Raw genomic sequence first — 17,324 nt, forward strand, 5'->3', positions numbered from 1 at the left:
ACGTGGTGAAAAAAAATTCCTCCCAAGGCTAACAGTTAAAAACTTGGCAAAATTATTTTTCAATTCACCTAGAGTCTGCGTCATTTACCCAAGTGGTAAACTATCCGACAAATGCATTTCCAGGCGACTTTTTTACATCAACATTTTTTATAGAAAAATATGTGAGCAACTGAAAACCTTTTCATAAAAATCCCATTATCTCCCTTCAATCCCGAGATATCGACTAAAAATTCGCTTCGCAAAAAAAGCTCTTATCCCGATGTACCACTTCACAACAGATTTTATATTAACATATTGCGGATTCAACGCGAATTGTACCAATTGCGCTACCCGCATGTCTTGATGTTGAATTACATCCCCCGTTTCCATCCAATTTTTCCAAATGAATGAGTTTGAATAGCGATGTACTGTAGACGTGGGCAAAAAAATTAATGGAAATTTCGTGATGTCGAGGGAATTGAGGCTAAATTAAAGAGGATTCAATGATTGCGGGAAAATCAGTGGGGTACAGCGACCCCGACATCAACACCATTTATCCATGCAGACGGCAAAGTGACGGGCTTTATTGGCAATCACGGTAAATACCGGTGATCATTACCCTCTCCTTCTCGCAATAAACTTGGACTTATTCCGTTGCACTTTGCCAACATTCGTCGAAGGCTTTACGTCTCTATGTACTCCGCGAAGAATATATTTACACCAAGAATAATTATTACGAGCTCAAAATGTTCCTCATTAATTTATCGACGATATCAGAGAGACTGAAATAAAATGATTTGCAATAAGTTGCCCAAGTAATTGACATCGATGCGGTGTGGGAATTTATGAATTTTCTATTTTTCGCCCTTCGGCAAAGACGCGATTAATAATTTCATGCTTTGATCAATGATCTAACTTTATACATTTTCATTCTCGATCTTCGGACTGGCGGAAAATATGAAAGACGCATTTTATACACACGCATGCCTAAATCATGCTGACGTGATCGTAAACACGAGAATGCTTCCGGCAGTGATGGCTCAACCAATGAATAATCTACTGAGACTTGGCTCAACATTTTATTGTTTTATTAATGCACGAGTCGTCGTGTTAATTTCATTACGTAGAATTAGCGGAAGAGCGCGAACTTTCTCGTATAGTCAAAGTGTAATCAATTTTTTTCTGTTTCGATCAGTTGATTTTTTTTCAATACTCGATTCTTGCTCAATGATTGGTTTGTTGATGGTGGGGGAACTTGGATCAAAATATGGAGCGCCTGTCATTCGACGATTGAAACAAGTGGGAATTTTATAACAGGCCAATAGGAAATGTGAGAATTCGGGTTTGTTTTGGTATTGAAATTCGCCCGAGGCGTGACTCGTCGGAAAGTGGGGTGTGTTCGTTGGGAAATGTATGACAACAATTCCTTTCCTACTTTATCTAATCCTCCAATCATTGGACCTCATTTCGTCAACATTTAAATAAAATGGCAGTTGTTTACCAGAATGTGTTTCTGGTCACGAATTGAGGAGTTAAGAATTAAAATGACGGAAAACATCGGGTGACTTCAATTCAATTATATTATGTTTAATTATAAAATTTCGGGCCAAATAAACAATCTACATGAAAAATATATTATCCTTGTCTATTAATTATTAATTATTGACTCGGAATTATTTTTGGTGGAAATTTCAAATGAAATGGAACATTTTAATTTCCGGTTATGTTTTAATTGCAAGGGAAAAAGTACTGGCAAAATTATTATTATTGAAAAATGGCAATCTCTATCGGTTTTCTTTCGTGAAATTGTTATCCATCTGGATAAAAAAAAACTCGACGTTTGTTTCTCCTATTTCTAGAAATAACTCATCTATATAAATAAACGAGGGGAGTGAAACAAGGCTTCTCCATGACAAGACAAATTCAGTGGTTCATCGACAGATAAATGGCCGAGTGCTTTGGTTAATTAAACATCACCACTCGACACGTTACTTTTCTCATTCAAAAATGCATCATCGGGAATGATAAATAGTTCGGTGATCGGTTCATTGGTGATATCCAACCAACAACTTGAGGCGTTTTCTTGATTGACCGCGAACTTCCTCAACATTCTCACTCGTGTTAAATAAATCCTAGTCATGACTATCACTTCTTGCAAGGTTTACACTTCGCTGATCTTTGCATACTGCGGATTGCGTGCACAGAGGTAAGTATACTACCACCATAAAAAGTTATATTTAATTCTGGACATGGACGAGTCCCCAGAAGCTTTACGATTCGTCGCTTGCATTTGATTTACTGGTTTTGGGAGTGTCTAAATGATGCACTCACTCGTTGCCATTTTAATCGTCAGTGATTGATGAATATTTTATTCAAGCTCACATTTACTTGTTCTCACCATTATCAACAATTTTGTAAAAAGAAAAAAAAATACTGCGTGGAGTGAAATATTCGCAATGAATTGCCGAACATTTCACGTAATCGTAATCATAATTTTTATTGTAATATTTTGACCGGGGAGAAATTAAAAAGTGGGGAGTAAACGTGAATCATTGTTGATTGATATTTTTATTTCACCGCAAAAGTCAACAGCTCAGCGCAGACTAGATATTTGTAAAAATTTTATTGTCTCGGATTGATCATCACCTCATTCTTCTTCTCGTTTTTACCAGTTTCTCTACAGACGAATGTTTTAACCGGAAATGAATGGTAACTGGGGAGGCAATTGTGAGAGGAGCGAATTCATCCGGCATTTGATGGGTCAAGAAATATCCGCAGGAAATTGTAGTGTATCACTGAATAAAGCATCTCGGACGTTGGTCGTTAATTAGATATGCTAACATTGTGTTACCTATCACGCTATGAAATTATAAACACAATTAAAAAAGCTATTAATTGATGAATAATTATTTCCAAGTAGACTGATGGCGTTCCTCTAATTTGTTTCAGCAAGGCTTGAATTATATTGCCAAATCGTATACTAAGATAAGTGCATTTTATTCAAGGCCATTTTTTTGCCGATTTCTCGAGATTGAAAGAGGATAGCGATATTTTCATAGAAACCTTTTCTGCAGCTCTCATATTTTTCTATAAAAAATGTTTACGAAAAAAATTACCTAGGTGTCTCCAAATCCGAGATATCGGCTAAAAAATGCACTTATCCCAATTTACCACTTCGCTACTGAATTTTTTTTTGCAAAAACTTGGAGATCTTCCCAAATCTTCAGATATAATCTTTGTTTAGTGGCTCTTCAGCTTGAAGCAGTGATTCGATCATCGGCTAGACCATCTGGAAGAAATAAAAACGGAGGAGAGGGTTCAGCACCAGTTGAAACGGTTGTATCATTTTTTCTGCGTTACAAAATGAAGTCTCACTACTGAATTGAGATAGAAAGGACAAATTGTTCCCTAATTTTTTTCTCACAATCTCATTTTTTGATGAACTAAAAAAAATCAATTCACAGAACTTCGATGGAGCCCTGTGGCTGCAACCAAGGACAATTACACTGATTAATTATTCCAATTTCTCTGTAATTACAAGACACAGCCAACAAATATTCAAATGAATCCCATTCTACGCGTATAATGATGCTAATTCGTTACCATCCGGAGCTGATACCTACAATCTCTTCCCGTATAAACACGATTATAATGATGATTATGATCTTAAAAAGGGTAGGCACCATTATACGAAACAAAGTACATGGTCAGTGCATCGTTTAACCGTTTTGTCTAATGAGAAGAGGAAATTGTAATTGTTCAAAGACTACCTATCCGTAAATCATTCAAGGATGAAAATTTTTGAGCAGTCCGTTTTCAATTTTCCTAAGGATATCAAACTCGGAAAATTGAATCTATAAATTTTGACAAATCGTAATGTGCACTCATCTTCAAAACCTCAAGCAATGTCAATCAAGACATTAACTCATAAAAATTTTTTATACGAGAAAGCTCAGCCCCTGTGGCTGCAATAACTGGATTAATAAGATTTAAGAATGCGCAGATAGATGTGAGAGAAGTAAAACCTTAGGTGAAGATTTGCACGCGATACCTGAGATGTAGAGATAAAACCAGACGTTAGACAAGTTCACTAGACAATTCAACGTGGGTAAGAGAAAAAGAGAATGATTCGAGGATGAATAGTCGGATACAACTTGTATCAGACTGAAATACCAGTCAAAACATTTGTCCTCAAGCCATAACGATTAAAATATCGCAATTTTATGGGTACGCCTGAGGCCCCGTAGTCTCGAGCCAACGGGATTATCTTGTACCGAGAAAAGCCGCTCAAATAATGCAGACAACACTGGGATCTTAATATAATTCACAAGAGATGGAAATACAGAGTGTAATCGTAGATAATGTGAACAGGCATAAAGACGAAATGTGCGGTATCTGTACTTATTTTTGTTGTTGTTCCACAAATAATTTTTACCTGGCTATTTCTCTCGCTCAGATAAGTAAATATACCCGCAATGATAATTTACACTTACGGGGCTGATTTGTGAGGCGCGAAAGGGGCTGGTCTCGGCGACGGAAAAGTAAGACTGAAAATATATCTCGAGGCATAAATATTGAGGGGGCGGTGAAATTCGAGGTGAACTAATTTACGTACATATTTCTTTAGAATAATCATTTGCATCAGTCCGAGCTTATTTACTAATGCTTATGCGAACAACAATCGAACGATTTATATCGAATTCAATTGTTCAATCGTCTTAGTCTGTAGTAAAATTTCAGGCACTACCCCCCGTAAAAATAATTCTACGGAAATTTCGTGTCATTTTGACGTTGTGGAAAATTTCACGGGTAACTTTCTGGCAGTGGAGTAATCGGTGAAATCATTGGAAAAAATCAGCTGCTCTTGAAGCCAGATTAATTGTACCAATTTTCCACGAGGAAACCCCGTGGGTGGGCCAAATTAAAAAAACATTCAGCTATGAACACCTGGGGAATAAAACACATTTTTATTTCTCCCCGTTGCTAAAGCTCTTTGTAATAAACCCGACGAGTGAGCACATAAAGCCACCGAAAGACGTGCTCCGAGTGCTCCTACCTGTATTTGAATTTCGCCATTGGCTCGATTTATCTCTACCAGGAAAAATCGTAAACTCTCTCTCCCTGGGTGTCTGGCTTATTATAAAAAAAAAAAATTATATATATATATATATCCTGGCGATTCCCGTTGGCTCCCGCGAAAGCTCGTTAATTAGACCGGTAAGTTGCTCGTAACTGCTTGTATTGGAAAGCAATTAAAAGTTGGGCTGAATTATGGGGTCTGGATATTTTACCCAGTAAACTAGTAAATGCTCTAGGAATAGTTCCTACCATAAATCTCTTTTCGCTGAGATTTTTATTGACCATGTGCCTCAAAAAATTGACCATAAAGAAGAAGCGACTTGTGGTACAGGAAGAGGGATACAATCGCCGGAAGTGTGAATATTTTACTGAGTCTCAGCTTGTTGTCACCCCGAGGGTCCAGTTCTCTATCTTAAAAAACATCTTCAATGCTGAAAGGAGGGGAAAAAAATATTTAAAAAAATACAGTAAATACCAGCCGATATTTCCGTAGGAAGAGAAGAATGAAACTATTGTATTTGAGAATAAAAAGCACATCTAATTGCACGTTGAATTTCCGGTGGCAATGGATCCTCTTCCATAATTAATCTGGCGTTGATTAATTGAGATGATTGTTACCTGCATTCACATGCTGAACGATTAAATATTCTCTGGGTAATGATTGTGAAAATGAAGGAATAAATCAAGTGGAAATGGAATTCAAAGGATGTTAAAAAAAAATCAACCACTGTCGTTAATAATTCCAAAGCTGAGAGATCAAGTACACCTTGACATTGCAATTATTCGAGCCTGCGAATGGCAATTTACTATTATATAATGAGTAGTTATTCACCTGGTAATGTAACGTGGCATAACCACATCTTGCGTGTACCCTATTATATTGCCGGTGGCTAATTTCAGTGCTACAGCATATATGTAAATTACGATGAGCTAGCGCTCGTGTCTTGCAGCGTATGTAGGGATCATTTACCTCATTAGAGGATTATTCACTTGCACATGCTCCATTTGCAAATTCAATTAGAAAATTTATAGGCTTGCTGAGGAATTGAATAATGGTGAATTCTCGTAGCGCTGAAAGTTGGATACCAGGGGCAAGGAATGGGCTCAGGAAATTTAAGTTGTTGAGTTAAAAGTGTGAAAGAAAAATGGCCAGTTGTCAGTGTATTTGCGTACATAATTTTCCAACTCCCTTATTAATTTTCCAATCAACTCATTCACCTGTTATTACAGTTAAAGTGATGTTTGACATGAGTACAAAGTAGCGATTCTTGTTGTTCTCACTTTAAAATTGTCACGTGGACAAGATTTGAAGAGTCAGTGCTACAACTGATCGTCGGAGACTCGTTGCGTCTGGAATAATTAATCAGTCGGTTTTTGGGTGTACGGTTTCCGTTCAAGAACTGTCAGAGGCCATTTCTAGCATACTAATCAACACTCACAGATTCAAATGACCAAATAAATCATTTATGCCTTGATAATGAGATTTTCCTATCCCTCAGATTTGTCTGCAATGAGATTGAATTTTTTTTACCAACCGTCAATCGAACGTATTCGTCTCATTCTTCATCTTATTTTCCGCGAGAGAGTCGTGTGCGACCTCGGTTATTTATTTCTTATTTGTTTTGGGGTGGAGAATAAAAAATCGTACATCCGCTGCTAAAAAGACTCATTTGGAATCCCAAGTAGGAAGAACCATATTCTTTTTCCTTTTCTGGAAGAGATACTCAAGATGCATTCGTGGTATTTCAAGGGGTTTCAAAGATTTTCCGGTTTTCACTTGAAAACTCTTTAAGAATCCATCAATCAATCCTCGAATATTCCATTAACATGTATTCATATTTCAATAATTAAAAATCGATTTTTCAACCCTTTCAAAATGGAAAAAGACCGTGAAATTGAATGAAAGATGGAAAAATATAGGCTTCTCTGGGCTTGAAGTTCTTTGGGGTTTTGAAGTTAGTTGTCAACTATCCCTTCCGCTCGATTCACAATGCAGTGAATTTTTTTTCTCGGTTTTCAGAGTGTGAGACTTCTAACGATCGTCTGAGGAACCGACAAAAGTTGAAGATGAAATTACAAGAGGTTTCCAAAGGTATTCCCCATCAGTTGTCCTCAGAAATTCTCTTTCTTGCAACTTTCAGGTGAAACCAGTCCCAAGAAACCCATCTGTCCTCTTTTCATTTTCCTCAATTCTGTCTGGACAACTAGGGCAAATTGAATACCATTCAGCGAGTTTTTTTTTTCACTCTGAATGGTGTCGGGGATTGTACCAATGCTGGCACTCAGACATCACCAATGCTCCAGAAAAAAAAATGGAGTTAACGATCCAGACTTCATAAATAATTCCAAAATCAATACTTATAAAATAAAAAATGGCATGACGCAAGAGAACTCAAACGATTTCATAACCCCCTCTATAATATAAATTCCCATAAATAAATTACTCTGTCATATGGCAGTTGCGTATGTTTATCGTTTTCACAGGCAGAAAATGTAAAAATAAATATGAGAAATTAAACCTACCCGCATAGCCCAATAAATGCACGCTCTTTGGCACTTTCTGCTGGTTATTCGCAATAACCAACTTGTGTAAGAGAGTGTCTATTAATGTACCCTCGAGTAGCCCGTAGATGCGCCAAACGGCTTGAGACATTGATTTTTAATCAACGCAAATTCAAATTGAAATCAAATAAGAACTCACATTTTTTCATTATTTATCTTCATCTGCATAAAAAACAAAAATGTATCATAATTTTGCCTTACCATACTGCCCTTCAAATTTTTTCCTCCACTACTGGAACTTTAATTAAAAACAGTGAACAATTACCAGTCAAGTGATGAATTACGATAATTGGATTTTTATTGAAGCGGCATTCAAGCCAATATCTCGAAATTGATGCGACATAGCAAATTTTTTGCATGAACATTTTCTATAGAAAAAGCTGAGAGCGACAAAAAAGGTATTATTGAAAAAATCATGATTTTCCTTCAATCTCGAGAAATCGGGTAAAAAAGCGTCGATAAAAATATTTGGAATGTATGTTTGGAGTGATAGAAGCTGTTGGAAAAATTATAATAAAAATTGGTGGAGGGAAAATGAGAGAAGGGGATGAAAGTGGGTTCTTTCATCCTGACTTTAAATATTTTGCACCCCAAACGGTAAAATAGAGTGAGATATATTCTCCTTCCGGAGCGTCGCAGCCTTTGAACTCTCAGAGGGGGAGTTCTCCAGACGCTATCATCATACATAAACCTCCAACGCAATCGCGCACGTGCGCAAAACCGCAGTGTTTTTTAATACTACACGTTTAAAACGACGTTGTACCGCAGGTGCGCAAGAGTCCACAACGCCGTGACCAAGGAATGCTTATAATTTCCCTTCTTCTGGCATTATTTTTTTCCTGGGGTTCGCCGTGTTCAACACTCATTCGCTATAGATTCACGCAGGAAATATTAAATAATTATGCGCATTGTGGTGGGTACAACTGCGCTGGAACTATTATTAACTTGGTTAAATTAAAATAGATGGATTTCCTTTGAAGAACCGGAGGGAACTCGGTAAAAATTGCTAAACAGCGATTCCAGGTATTTTGACGGTGTGGGGTGAGACGGTGTTGAAATATTTATCGGGGATTTGTGGATTGAATCATGATGTTTGGTTGTTTGTGCTCATTAGGTTGTCAGTGGCCAACAACTCAGGGGATTTTTTAAAATAAAAATTGTAAATTCTGTAGTGAGGAGAGTACCTGTTCGGTTTAGGTGGTAAACACTTTTTTTTTCAGGGTGTGGAATTTTTTAGTGATTTTTTTTCCCAGGCTGTCCTGGTGGGGTGTCGTACACCTGAGGGTTTACGGTGTGTATAAGGAGTTGGATGATTAGAGATGGAAGGAAGCACTGACCGGAAGCCACGCACGAAGATGTGACGCTTGGTGGAGTCGTATATTCGTCTTCGGGTACGAAGTGTCAAGGAAAACATTCGACACGAGTTCAATGTTTTCCGAATATGTATTCTTGTCTTTCGCTCAGGACGACTACTGTTTTTGTGATTTTAGGGCACTTGGACTTTCCGGTAGCACTTGGCAAAATTTGTTTGAGTATTTGGAAAACATGGCAAGTACTTGGGAAACGGAAACTGAAAAGTCCTCGAGAGTCACAAGTTTTCTCACAAGTGTTTGGGAACAAGAGGTGTAACAATAGATGACTGTTGCAATAGGCAAAATAATTGCCTGAAATAACACATGGCTGTGAGGGTTTTTTGAATGGTCCTTTTAACTGAACTTTGAAATTTTAAACGGTTCTCATTTTCAGGACTCATTATTGAGGAAATTTCGCTGTTGCTACTGGAACGATTTAAACGTAAATTAGATATTTTTTAAAATAACACCATCAATAGAATATTCATGAATTGAGGAGATTAATAATTCTCAACGAGAAAAGAATACGATCCACGAGTCGTGAATACGAATAGTCATAGATTCGTGAGAACAAATCGTTCCTTAAAATATAGATAGAGCATGTCCTCACTTCAGAGATTTTCTATTCTAGTTTCAATTACCGAGAAATACTGACGTTGTATCTATTTATTTTGAAATTTAGAATGACGCTTCGTTAATTTTTTTCTCAAGGCGACCCGTGATTTTTCACATTCCAAAAGAAAAACACCGAGACCATTACCCTCTGTAAAAAATACCATTTTTAACATTTTTTCCGTCATTTCTTTTTCCAAGAAAGAAAAAATTCCATGATGACAGTGGGGGGAAACTGTCACAACAATATTTCACCCTGGATATACTTGTCCCCCAGGATTTTCCAACCGGAAGAATACTTGCCGTGCACATCCCAGGACATCAGCACGATTTCCAAGAATGATTTTCACCTTAAAATTCACTTGACAAAAATAATGATTTCTATGAGTGAAGAAAAAAAATCGGAGGAACGTGTGTGCACGAAAATTTTCCGTGGACCAAAAAAAATATCTGGGTAATTTTTTTTGGCTGTTGAGGGTGTCGACAGCTGGATGACGATCGTTTAGAAATCTTGATATCTCCAACACCTTGCCCCGTCCCGGAAGTCATCGGCCACGTGCCCCCGTGACTTATGTATCCTCCAACTGTAATATTAATTATTAAAAAATCAGGGATTTTCAAGCAGTGGTCCTGAACGAGGAGAAAGTACGGGGGAGGGGGGAGGGGGGCAAAGTAAACAGGGATTTAATGCATTTTGCCCCAGGAGGTGCAAGCCCAACAGAGTGTCAGCGGGAAGTCTACGGTTGGGCTGACGGAATTATTATTCTCCACTTCCCGCGTACATATTCTACAGAAGTCACTGCGATTCTTCCTGTCAATGCTATTCGCAGCTTGTCCAAAAAATAAACTAAAGAGAAGACAATTTATTCAACCGAAAAAATCTTGGAATTGCGGAAGATGTATTTTTATTTCGACGAGGGAATGTTTGAATGGGCTTTGGAGAATAATAAATTTACATCGGAATTATTCAATTCACTCCTGCGAAACGATTCAATTGAAATTCCTCAAGAAAACATACCGAAATTTACAATAATAATATTATTTATTTAAGATGAGCCACTGGAAGACAGATAGCTTTCGTTTTATTACCGTCAAAACGGAAAAACCATGGCAGCGGATGTAGGAGGAGGATTTTGAAAAAATCTAACTATTCGTAAATTTGTGGAACAGCTGAAACTCATAAGAAATGCGGTGAAACAATACCAAAAGAGGAATATTCTGTAACTCTCCTTTGACCGATTTTCGCCCCCGCCGCCCATGCAATTTAAGCACAACTTCCGGTCCTGACGGTCCTCTCCTTCCAAGTCCTGACGAAGAGCTAATTTACACGGTTTATGTCTTCCGTTGATAAATAAGAGAAATAAAAGGGAATGAAGAAATTTGAGGAAAAGATGAACCGTCATCTCTTCTACTGAATGGGTTGAGAAAATCGGATGCTCTCAATTCGGAGATTGACAGTGGTTGTGAGATGAACATACCACTGTACGAATGAAAAATCTCCGGGTTAGGCCAGTAGCTCTGGCCTATGGCACGAGGTGGTCGACGGCAAACACATGTTCCAAACGTGTTTCCTCCGCCCTCGATGTACCCTGGTGGCTCCCAGCCAGGGATTTCTATTGCGTTAAAGAAATATATATTAGGGTACTTGACATATGATGCCGCTCACAAAACACCCGAAATCTCTACCTGCTCAATCCATTTCACCAATTTACTTTACCACGTTCCAATTAATACTTGCAAATATTTCCGATCAAAGATAAATTTCTCCACTCATAATTCAATTTCAGATATTTATATTTCGTTTGATTTGGATGCAGATTTTATTTTGAAAATGGTTTTCTGTCAATTTCTGTGGATATCGAAGAGAAAAATTTGAAATGTTTAGTAAATCTTCGGAAATTGTGAAATCTAACAAGAATTTTACGAATTTACAAGATATTTCATAAATTTAAAATGTTCTTAGTGGTAATTTTTATTGAATACTATTTTTTTTCATGATCCTCCCCCATTATTTCCCTCCCCTAAAAAAAAATCCGCCCCCGAAAACCAAAAAACAGCCATGTTATTCATCATCATAACCCGCCCTCCCCGAGAAATGCAAAAAAATCGCGGCAAAATGGAGAAAAAATTGTGGTGGCGGGAAGTTGCAGTCTCCTGATGGATCTTTGGTCACAGCACGCACGTGTGCGTACGACAGTAGAACGAAGGGGTGCTACATTATCCCTAAATGTGAGAGAGAGAAGGGGGGGGTATAAATTAAAAGAGGCAATAAAAACGGGCAAACCCCAAAATGAAAAAAAAAAAAAAAAACAAATGTGCAAAAGGAAAGATTGAGAGAGGTGTGCGTGTGACGTTTGAGTGGTTGGTTTTTGAGTCGGAGGCGCATCTAGCCGACTGTAGGTTGGAGTGAGTATGAAGAAAAATGAAAAAATAAAGAAAAAAAAAGAAAAAAGGTAGTGGGGAAGACTGAACGGGGGTTGGTGGAGGGGAATGTGGGCGAGAGCGGTTTATTTCAAGCGACGCTCTGGCACTTCGCCCCGAGCTTCCTGAGAGGCATCCTTGGATAAAACGTCGGTCAGTGTCGTTTCACCACTCGCAACGAATGGTATCATTTGTCATTAATCTACTAATCTACTATTTCACTGGATTATCAACACATCGCAGTGCAATATCAATAAATCTGACGTTTGTGAACAATAATGGTGGAATAGTGCTCTGTGAGACTGAGATAAGTCATTGATAATAAGTGATTGAGATGATTGATAATTGGGAGAAACACGTGACAAGTGCTGAGTGAATATATATCTAACTCTAATTATCCAGTCCTACTTGCTCTGTGTTCACTGCTCTTAGGATTTTGGGACTGATATACGAGTCTTCTCTCGACTTGGGAATCCGGTGGAGAGAAAGAGGATCATAACTAGAAATCACTGTCAACTTGGTAAGCAAGAGTGATTCCAATAATTCTCATCTGACATTTTAAAATCCATTGGATAATCGTTACTGTCACGATCTTGATATTTATCGCATCGTTGAATTTCCAGTCGACTTAAGTATAAACTGCACAATGGAGTTCGTTAGTCTTTAATTGGTACTTAGATACCGGTGGCTCGTCTATTCCACTGTTGGCCATCGATATCACACAAAACATTCACAAGTAATCAGTGAAAAAAAAAAAAGATACTTAAATCACCTTTCATTAAGATTGTGAGGATTAACTAGGATGTGTTGAGTATTTACGACGAAATGATCGAGCGTTTGGAATTTTTATGGGGTAAAAATTCGTCGTTAGAATTGAAGTTGAAACAACCACTTACAGAGTACATTTCGTCGTCGTTAAAATTTCTCATTTAATTACTTGATAACAACAAACCGGTAGATATAATGGGAACGGTAGTAACAGGTATTTCAAAGACACCCAATCACAGCAATTGTGTAAATAAAAAATAACAATTACGTGAGCATTACTCGGATTTGATGATGAGGTGAATTGATTGGTGTGATGATACCTGTCGGATATCATTGATCCGGCATGATGAATTGATATCGGTTTAATCCACCCCAGGTGTTCGATTCGAAAATCGGTAAGAGTAAGAGATGACTGGGACTGGGAATTTAATGGAGTATTTTAATTCCTTCTGATTGTAAAACCGAGTGAATTTATAAGACACAGAGATGGTCACTCGGTTAACGAGATTACGCGTGCATAAACATGCTTCCGGTATTTACCCACGTTAACGATTAATAACGATAACTGGCGTGTGCTTCATGAGTGCATACCTTATAATACACGTGTACAAACGCCACAAACCAGTCATACTCAGCAACTCCTTTTTCTCCAAAACATAAATCGATGATTAATTAGTGATTATTACAGACATTGATAAATTATTCGATGGCAATATCATCCTCAATTCATTAGAATATGTTACCTATGTTACCAATAAATAACACTCCAATTAAACAGATGATTCATCATATTAATGATAAATAAAATTTTTGTTGATTCCCGCGAGACCGTCAATTAACATAAAATTTATTAGCACTGCTTCCTGAAAGTCATTCACACATTATCATAATACAAATGATTTTTATATTGAGCTTTGGATGAATGCGTGAGACAGTGGTACAATTGTTTGTTCTCCTTGAGAGGCCAGTTTAGCCCTGGATTATTTCATGAATCGAGTCGCATTAAAAAAACCGAGAGAGGGAGAGAGAGGTAAATTAGAGGAGGAGAGAATGTAAGAGAGTGTACAAGAAGCAGACTGCGATTTATTTGACAGATCGCACCGAGAGTCGAGTGCCCACAAGCAATAGTGGTTTATTTTATAAGGCGAGATTGTCGGGGGTTCTACCCAGTCGGAATAGAATAATGGGACATACTTCAAAATGCTGGGGTATGGGTTATTATATGTGCGTGAGTATAACACTGTATCATATACCTCATACCTCCCTATTCCCAATAACAAAATTATCAGACACATCCAAGATGCGACATTCTTATCCGGGAAAATTCAGAACGTTTGGGGGAAAGTAATCATTGTTGGTACTAATTACAAAAAAAAGTTAATATATCTGGCGGAAGAAATTTATTTTTTTCTGAGTGCAGTGGTCTGGGAAGGTTCTCTTGCACTTCAAAGGAATTCCCGATAGATTTTCTGTGGAAAAAGTGGCAAAAATTACTTCATTATCTCGCTCATGCATCTTTCTTGGTAAGATGCAGAGTCTAATGGAACGCGACACGCGCGTCGTTGACCCCCACCGCCAAGCAATAATTGTCAGTAGAATGCCCCGTTATTCATTGCAACAAAATGTGAATGCGGTTATGTCCCGGCAAAAGGCAAAGTGATGAGAAATAGTCAATGGGATGAAAAATATGTTTATTCATATGTAGAGTTTAAATGAGCGTGTAAGAAACATAAAGTGAATGATAGAAGGTGAATGCCGCGTGTGATAATTAATAAAATCTTCCTTCAGTGTTGCCTCGCGGGACACACGCCGAGACGTATAATTACTATCGATACTGCTTGTATAGGCTGAGGATTCTCAATCGTGTAGCTTTCAATTCTCAATCGCGATAAATCGTTGGATTCCAAGTCCATTGAAATCCTTCGTATCTCCACTAGTTTCTCTCTGCATGCCGCCATTCAAGATTTGTTGAAGTTTCATTGACACTTCGACATGTTCAATTTATTTTTCAAGTTCTAGAGATTGATTTCAAAATTTTTCAATGTCATTAGAATATTTGAAAAGATTTACCGCATCCTGAGGGATTTTTGAAAAAATCCTGAGGAAATTGCTCTCCTTCAGTTTTATTAAATTATTTGATAAATTTCTGGGAAAATATTTATATATTTCATCTCTTGTAAACAACGCTGAATACAACTTTTTCTGATTATATTAATAACTCCGGTGCGAGGGATATGTGTGCAGAAAATACATTTATGTATTTTACGAAATTCATTTCGTTCTCTGGGAGTCGCGACACCTACGCGATTTTCTCCATTTACATCCGGTTGAAATGAACGTTCCCTACGTAAACAATCAATGATAATCTTTCAACAATATTTATCAATAGCTCCTTCATAAAAATGCGAATAATCCCTAGATCTATCTTTCTCATCCAATTTTCCACCCAATTCCTCAACGTCGGCTTAACGTTTATCCCATGGGGATGACAAATATTTCCCCTCAATTGCTCGTTCATTACGCAATTAAATCGAAGGATAAGTGCAAAAGAAAATGCTTTATACTATCGTATAAATCAAGTAGTTGAGACTCAATTTCCCTGAACTGTTGGTCATCCATCTTTTATGCGTTTGAGTACTTCAACAATTTAGCTGAGTAAACTTGACCGCTGAATATACACACACATACTTCTAATTCTGGAGAATAATACTGCCTTTTTTTCAAAGAACAAAAATTCTTTCCAGTTTATCCAACATCACTGTTTATTCCCCGAATATAACTCTCCGCAATTTTACAAATAAGATTCCTGAATTCCATATCGATTAAACATTCTCAATTTCAGCAAAAGTTACATCAGGCATTTTTCTCAGCAAGAGAACAATCTCGATATATCAGAATATACTAAAACAAACGTTAATAAAACACTGCAAAGACCCATAAGAATATGCGCACGAGCCACGATAAATCTTGATCCGCCTTTCACGCTAATTACTCCGGTAGGTTGCACGTTTAATAATTGCTGGAAAATTTTCTCGAGCGTAAAAGTTCAAGTTCGCGAAGCGAATGAGAGAAGTGAAAAAAAAACCAACCGGCGGAATGAAAGAAGTACAAGCAAGTTCACCTACGGGGGGGAGGGGGGAGGAGGAGGAGTGTGAGGGGGTACAGGCTGTGTACAGGACTTTTCCCCTGCAGAGTTGTGTCGTAATTTATGGATGCCGTTCCCTTATCCGCAGGATACGAACTCCACTCTCTCCACACATTTGCTGTCCCTCTATCGATCCTATACAACCACCCACTGTACAACGGGTGACGATTTAATGTTACATTCGAATGAGAGTTGAATAAATTAATGGACAGGGTGAAAAATGGGGGGTGTGAAGTATATACTCATTATAGGATCGAATATTTCGGTGAAAATCGGGTACCTTGCAATATCGGGTACCTTCCGTTGGTTTGAGTATATATTCTATGAGCATATGCTCGGTATGTCTGGTATATACTTGATATATTGTTTTGGTCGAGAATATAAGGCTGTATATTATTTGCGTGTATATTTTTGTGATTCATGTTGATTCATATTTTTGACGGGAGAGAGTAATTGCATTTTTTTTCTTTGAAGTATTTTTGGAAATCGTTCCATTGGAGAAGTACCAGTTTTTTAATATAAGTAATTCTTTGGAATAGGTAGATGTATGGGAGAAATAAATGAGAAAAAAATTGTAGGAGCGAGGAAATAAATATTTTTGGAATCAAACCAATGTTATGCCGTTGGATTTTGATTTACATTAAACGCTTCGGAGTTGGCGCGAGGAATTCTTCTTTTCAGGAGAGAAGTGACGAATTTTTTCTCACGTGAATAAAACCTTTTCTTGTGCACTCCAATGAGAATTGAATTGATCAAATTTAATATCCAGCATTCAGATATCAAATTAGCTGATATATATTTTATCAAATTACGGAAAATCTCAGTAATGGAAGAACGCAATTTGTGTCTTTCAGTTATTTCTGATAGTTGCTAATGTCATGTTGTAAATTAATTATTAACGTGGTATATATTTATTATCTTTGAGATATCATAACTTAATTATTACGTCTAGTACTGAATAATTACGGACCAGTGAAATGCGTCCAATCCCTTGATGCGCCCAATCCCAATCGTACATTGAAGGCCCTGATTAACATAATTTTCCAGACCAATATAATTATACCAATTAAAAGCCACTGCAAAATTTCTAAAAACGACTATCAAAAGTAAAAATATACTACTAAAAGACTGAATACTCAGGTAAATAAACATTTCATATTTTGATTTATAACTCCAAGCAAGCCCCCACATTCAAATATAATTTTCATTTTTAAAAATGTTCTTTTCTCAGTGCAAAATATTTATACCCGAGCTAAAACCCCCTTCGAACCCCCCGAGGAATATCTTCAAAAAAATCTTCTCTCTCCCGTGAAGAATACCAATCCTAAAATATCCATGACCATCGAATATTGATATTTTCCAAAAAATGAATAAATGATGAAAACACCCGTTAGATGAGAGAGCGC

The 17,324-nt window shown here is 37.4% G+C and overlaps 1 protein-coding gene across 2 annotated transcripts in view; it reads left to right on the forward strand.

Annotated features, from left to right (window-relative positions):
* Window positions 1-12,128: 12,128 nt before the first annotated feature.
* LOC105264710 (fibroblast growth factor receptor homolog 1) overlaps window positions 12,129-17,324 on the forward strand; it is a 24,829-nt gene continuing 19,633 nt past the window's right edge. For both annotated transcript variants that reach the window (XM_011301792.1, XM_011301783.1), the window contains exon 1: window positions 12,129-12,525. The gene's annotated coding sequence lies outside the window, so the exon portion shown is untranslated. The remainder of the gene's footprint in view (window positions 12,526-17,324) is intronic.

This window comes from Fopius arisanus, unplaced genomic scaffold (genome assembly GCF_000806365.1).
Source record: "Fopius arisanus strain USDA-PBARC FA_bdor unplaced genomic scaffold, ASM80636v1 scaffold00001, whole genome shotgun sequence".
NCBI classification, from domain to species: Eukaryota; Metazoa; Arthropoda; class Insecta; order Hymenoptera; family Braconidae; genus Fopius; species Fopius arisanus.